We start from the raw sequence: 6,231 nt of genomic DNA on the forward strand, positions 1-6,231 counted from the left end.
GGTCCTCTCATCCAGCGTGGCCTCCAGAGAACCCTGAGAAACTGCTGCAGCAGCAGCCTCTGACCCTTTGTCAACAGCCCCTGACCCTGCCTCTCATGGAAAGAAAAATACTGACCCAGTCACACCAGAGCTCGCCAAGCCCCTGGATGACAAGAAGTCACCGAAATAAGCATTCACATCATTTCACCTTCAAGTCAGAGCAAAGACCAGGAGAGAAGGTTCAGAGGGGCCAGGACAGTGCTAAGAGGGCTGGACTCTTGGGCGGTGCACAAAGCTTCCACCTTGGGGCTGCTGGGCCCTGGGGCAGCTCAAGTGAACAGAACTTGGGCCCAAACCAGCCATGTTCTTCTGGATCTCAGCTCTCAGGTGGGTGGTCAGCCCTGCAGGATCGTTCTCCTACTCAGTGCCTGTAGGCTGATGCAAGGCTGCCCCAAGCCCCCGTGAAAGTAGTGCTTCATTTCCAGACGCTGGCGTCCTCTCTCACATGGGGCAGCCCCAGCAGCTCAACTCTTGGCCTTCTCTGGATGGACGTGTCAGAGCCCTAGCTCTACTCCCACCAGCTTGCATGAGTGAGAAGGGCCCTCAGTGCACCTCCAGAGAGTCGCCTGGTCCTCTGTGTGTTGGGCTTGGGGAGCCCATGATTCATCCCCTCTGGATGTTAGTTCCCGTACCTGAAATACAGGGATAAAAACACTTACCTCTTCTGCCAGCAGGAAGACAGGCGTTAAAATAGTCTCTGTTCAGGACAATGGACAAGAATCAGACCAATTCTTGATTTTTTTAAATGAGTCATTCCAAACTTATCATTTAATCTAAGCTGTGTATATAAAATATTATATGGAGAATCATGGATTTTGGCAGGTGGATTAGCCCAGGCAAGGCAATGTCACAGGCCAGGTCCAGGCAGGGGTGGCCAGTGTCTCCTGGGGTGAGGTTCCCAGTTCATCCCTGACGTGTGTAATTTCCACAAGACACTGGAAGAACCAGGCACACTCAGAAGCTTGCCTCCGTCAGCAGAATTGCCTATTACTGCTTGGTGAAGGTGATAAAGTGAGCTTACTGTTTTTTACCTCTCTAGCTAGCAAATAGATAGGGAAACAGTGGAAACAGTGTCAGACTTTATTTTTTTGGGCTCCAAAATCACTGCAGATGGTGACTGCAGCCATGAAATTAAAAGACACTTACTCCTTGGAAGAAAAGTTATGACCAACCTAGATAGTATATTCAAAAGCAGAGACATTACTTTGACGACTAAGGTCCGTCTAGTCAAGGCTATGGTTTTTCCTGTGGTCATGTGTGGATGTGAGTTGGACTGTGAAGAAGGCTGAGTGCCGAAGAATTGATGCTTTTGAACTGTGGTGTTGGAGAAGACTCTTGAGAGCCCCTTAGACTGCAAGGAGATCTAACCAGTCCATTCTGAAGGAGATCAACCCTGGGTTCTTTGGAAGGAATGATGCTAAAGCTGAAACTCCAGTACTTTGGCCACCTGATGCGAAGAGTTGACTCATTGGAAAAGACTCTGATGCTGGGAGGGATTGGGGGCAGGAGGAGAAGGGGACGACCGAGGATGAGATGGCTGGATGGCATCACCGACTCGATGGATGTGAGTCTGAGTGAACTCCGGGAGATGGTGATGGACAGGGAGGCCTGGGGTGCTGCGATTCATAGGGTCGCAAAGAGTCGGCCACGACTGAGCGACTGAACTGAGCTAGCAAATAACGGAGAAGGTGATGGCACCCCACTCCAGTACTCTTGCCTGGAAAATCCCGTGGATGGAGGAGCCTGGTGGGCTGCAGTCCATGGGGTCGCTAAGAGTCAGACACGACTGAGCACCTTCCCTTTCACTTTTCACTTTCATACATTGGAGGAGGAAATGGCAACACACTCCAGTGTTCTTGCCTGGAGAATCCTGGGGACGGGGGAGCCTGGTGGGCTGCCGTCTATGGGGTCGCACAGAGTCGCACACGACTGAAGCGACGCAGCAGCAGCAGCAGCAAATAAAACGTGGGGAAGACAATCTAAGTAGGGACTAGGTAAAAGCCCTGCCTCAGTGCAGCTTTCGCTCATCCACCAGTTTTTATAATGACTGATGGTCTGGGAGTCCCTTTTCCTGTGAAATTCACTAGCTGGATATACTTTAAGACCATATCGCCCCTTCTCTCAAATTACTTAATGTAAATGCAGGCTCACAAGTCTTCCTCAGTGGAGTGCGGTCCTTCCTTAACAGTGTTTATTTCAGCTCTCAGATGGGTTAAGGCTTTGCCAGCTGGAACCCTGTCAGGCTGACTCTGCCTCCTTTTGATGTATTGTCATCATTCTTTGAACAGTTTCTCACATTTCGGCACAAAAGAAGGTGTTCTGAGCTCATCTTGTGCTTTCCTTGCCCCGCTCATGGAATCAGCCCTGGCTCTTTTTACTGGAGACTGATCTTTAGGGACAAAAGTTTGGATGCTCATACTTTTCACTTCCATGCATTGGAGAAGGCAATGGCAAGCCACTCCAGTGTTCTTGCCTGGAGAATCCCAGGGATGGGGGAGCCTGGTGGGCTGCCGTCTGTGGGGTCGCACAGAGTCGGACACGACTGAAGCGACTTAGCAGCAGCAGCAGCAGCAGCAGCAGCAGCTGCTCGTCTCTCCTTGCTTCAGTTGGTCTCAGAGGGCAGAGGTAGAAAGGGTGTCTGTGCACACACACACACTTATTCCCGTGTCCATCTATCCATTAAGACGTGAGATCACAGAAGACTGGTGATGGCTTCACTGACACACACACATCAGTGAAAAATTCTCAGATCACACCGTGATAGAGTTGCCCCAAAGGCATCGGTGTCTGAGGTCCCCAGGCTTAACATCGCACCACACAGCCGTCTATCTCCCCCTTCTCAGCAGTGGCTCCTGTCACCCCTTTGCTGAGGCCCGGGACACACAGGCCTCAGGGTGGACGACCTATGCCATTATTAAAAGCAAGCATAAGATTTCTTTGCAGTTTTTAAGGGAAATTTGCTGTTTAGTTGCTAAGTTGTATCTGACTCTTTGCAACCCCATCACTGTAGCTGACCAGGCTCCTCTGTCCATGGGATTTACCAGGCAAGAACACTGGAGTGGGTTGCCATTTCCTTCTCCGAGGGATCTTCCCCACCCAGGGACAGAACCAGTGTCTCCTGCACTGGCAGGCGGATTCTCCAACACTGAGTTACCGACTGAAATGTATGCATGTCCTAGACGAGCCACGTGCCAGGCATTTTGGCAAGTGCAATGCTGAGCAGCCCACCTCTGTCACGCGCAGGACACTTTCTCGACTCAGAATTCCTGCCATGCTCCTTCTCGGTCTGTGCCACTCAGGCCCTCACAGGCAAGCACTGGTCTCACTTTTCCCTGTCAGAGATCAGCTTTGCCCGTTCCAAAATCACGTAAATGGAGTCATGTAAAGTATTGTCTCTGTGACCAGCCTATTTTCACTTCCTCTTGTTCTGTGGTCAGTGTTACTGTGTATTTAGTTCCGTCTCTTCTGTGGCAATGTTCCAGTTTTATGAATATACCTCAATTTGTTAGCGCATTTTTTTCATTGATGTTCCAGATTTGGGCTATTGGATAAATGTGAGGTGAAAATTCTCCATCAAAACAAACCTTGTAAAATTTCAGATTTCAGCTTGTCTTTTACCAGACCCATATCTGTACAGGCTTGTGAGTAGACTTAGTTGAAAAGCCAAGAAGCAGAAATCTCCAGAAAGATCCCTCCTTCCCCGGGTAGATTGCCACCTGCCACCTGCCTCCTTCTGAACGCTCTCTGAAGCCTTCAGGTGGTGGTTTTAACATTTGGCTTCAGGTGATGTTTAGTAGCTGAAGAATGGCCAGTGTGATCACTCTCTGTTGTTGGGAGCAGGACCCACCACCCACTGTGTGTTACTTACCGCCTGACCGAATTGACTGTGATGCAAAACCCGGGTTTCCTAGAGCTCCTTAGGCTGGTTCTTGTTGTGACTTTGATTTCGCTAATGAGAGGCATTAGTGTGAGGTTTCCACGTGGTGTGAACTGGAAGCAGTTCTCTATTTCCGTGACAGCAAGGAAGCACAGTCAGATAGACGTCCTGTCTGTGTGTGCAGGAGTTGGCCTTGGCCCACCTTCAGCCTGGGTGGGAGCCCGTGGGAGCGGCAGTGATACAGCAGCAGCAGAGCCCTGACTCTGGACGGAAGCCACCGCGGCGTGGCGGCCAGATGCTGCCAGGGGTCTGCCGAGCATCACTCCTCCCCCAGCTTCAGTGATATCAGAGCCCCTGATGGCCTTGGTGGAAACGGTTTCTATTTAAATTCCTGGCCGGTAAAGGAAGAGTTTGGGGTCAGTGAAGAGCCCAGTCTGGTCATGGAGGTCACTCATTCATTTATTGTTTAAACCTTGATTGAGAAACACTCTCTGTTGACCTCAGAGCTCAGCATTGAGATAGGAGGAAAAATGGATTGTGGATCCTACTGTGGAAAAGCCTTTAGAGAAAGAGTCAGTACAGGGAAGACAGTGGAAGCTTTTGAGGGCTGTCATGGAACTGAATGGCACAAGCTCGTGGGAGGAGAGCGGGAGGAGATACGTGTCCCTGAGGCGATCGTGAGGATGGGAAGGGCTTCCTGAGGCAGGCCATGCTGAGATACACCTTGAAGGATGAATGCCGGGGTCCAGCCCCGGTGGATCCAGGGTGATTCGCAGGTGGGGATGGCATCAGCGTCCTTGGAAAAATACATATTTAATCACAGATATAGAGAGATTAGAAACGGATAGTGTAGTAGGAAGATTAGTGGAGAAAAGGAGGCTGAATAACTTGGTTTGCGTGGAATAGCATCCATGCTCCAGACGGGAATTCAGCCAGAGAAACGGGGAGCAAGAAAGAAACGACATGGCAGAATCAGTCTTTCTGGAAACTGATCCGATTTCTTTATTTTTGGGTTTGCTTATATACCTTTTGTTACATATAGGGATGAATACAGAGTCACGCGGGGGTCAGTCCTGACCTTTATCAAAATCAGGTGCTTCACATAAATGTATAAAAAAAAAGGTCTTAGGGATATTACATCATCTTCTGGCCATGAGATCTGCTGACATTTTATGATCCTTTCTTTCTGATAACCAAAAACTTATTTCTTCCAAGGGTGTTTTTTCTTAAACCAGGCACCACCCTCCAAATAAAGTTACATTCCTATAGCGTGAGGGTGTAGTGAGTAACAATCAAGAAAGGAATTTATTTAACCCAAGGTTAACATGATTAGTCTTAAAGGTTAATACTTATTTCTCCTATATGCTTAAAGGTTAATACTTATTTCTCCTATATGTTAGTTATATTCATGATAAGGGCAGGGAACATGGAGATTTAGCAGCAAACATCAGCCCAACAAATGAAAATCCTTTCACCAACGGTCCCCTTAAGATCTATTTAGTCTTAAGATAGTGATAGAGTTACATTCTTACACAGCAAGGACACAGTGATTTATAACAAAGTACAGTGATCTATTACAAAAGAGAAAATCCATTAACTCAAAAAGTCTAGTATTGCTAACCTTAAAACTACTACATTTCCTTTTCTATATTCCAAATACATTGATTAATATATTCCCAGGTGCCTAAGGATATGGAGGCCTGGCGGCAATCATTGACTCAACAAGAAGAAAAAGCCCTATGCTAATTAAGACTCTCAAAATACTCCAAAACTCTCTGTACTGTTTATGGTCGAGAGGTAGTAACAATCATGTGTCTAGTGGCAGGAGTATGGATAATCCTGTCACACAAGCTAGTCTGTCAGCAGAGAGGTCTGACCTGAGACACCCTTGTCACACCCAGGGCAGGGAATTAGCAGCAATTATTGACACAACAAATGAAAAACCCTTCACCAATATAATTCCTAACCAACCCACTATACTAATAATTTCCAACTCCCCAAAAGAATTTGCCTTTAGTAAGTCTAAAACATCTCGTGCCTCTCAGATTGGGAGGCTGTAAACAATCACATGTGGCCGGACGAACCTATACAGGTGGGCTAGATAACCTTCAGAGGAGTCCGTAAGCTGAAACACTCTTGTCACGCCCAGGAATTTTTATTGCCTTGGAGCTGCACGTTTACTCCTTCTCCGAGAGAAACGGTTATGGGGGAGAGCCCCCCGTAAAGTCAGTGTAGGCGAGAGCATAAAACAGACTCTGGTTTTGGGGTAGATGCTCGGGAACAGGGGGTTTCCTGAGGCTTGATCACACCTTTGC

This window comes from Ovis aries, chromosome 22 (assembly GCF_016772045.2).
Source record: "Ovis aries strain OAR_USU_Benz2616 breed Rambouillet chromosome 22, ARS-UI_Ramb_v3.0, whole genome shotgun sequence".
In the NCBI taxonomy this organism is placed as follows: Eukaryota; Metazoa; Chordata; class Mammalia; order Artiodactyla; family Bovidae; genus Ovis; species Ovis aries.